The sequence below is a fragment of the Myotis brandtii genome, unplaced genomic scaffold (assembly GCF_000412655.1).
Source record: "Myotis brandtii unplaced genomic scaffold, ASM41265v1 scaffold691, whole genome shotgun sequence".
In the NCBI taxonomy this organism is placed as follows: Eukaryota; Metazoa; Chordata; class Mammalia; order Chiroptera; family Vespertilionidae; genus Myotis; species Myotis brandtii.
In genome coordinates this window covers 182355-182648 of record NW_005370704.1, presented here as the reverse complement: position 1 = coordinate 182648, position 294 = coordinate 182355, and the positions used below count along the sequence as shown (strand labels likewise).

At 66.7% G+C, this 294-nt stretch overlaps 1 protein-coding gene across 1 annotated transcript in view; it reads right to left on the bottom strand.

The window, feature by feature from the left end:
• Positions 1-294, bottom strand: part of NACC2 (NACC family member 2, BEN and BTB (POZ) domain containing) — a 45736-nt gene that overhangs the window by 718 nt on the left and 44724 nt on the right. The gene's annotated exons all lie outside the window — the stretch shown is intronic.

Here is a 294-nt window from a genome sequence, read left to right as displayed (position 1 = left end):
CCCCACCTGCAGGCTGGCCCCTGAGTGGCCTCCCCCTCAGCACACACTCTGGCTGCCCGTCCCGGGGCCGCCTGCCCCAGCAGGAGGTGAGCAAACCCTGGCCTGGGGGGGCACGGTGTACAGAGGACCCGCCCCCAAGCCACAGTGGACGGGGGCAGGGACACCCCGTCCTCCCTCATTGTTTGCTCTTCTGGGTCTGAAAGTTCCCAAGTCGTGTATGGAAGAGCTGACTTCAGACCCACACACACACACAGAATCCTAACAAGGCCGAGGGCCGGGCACCGGCAGCCCCGC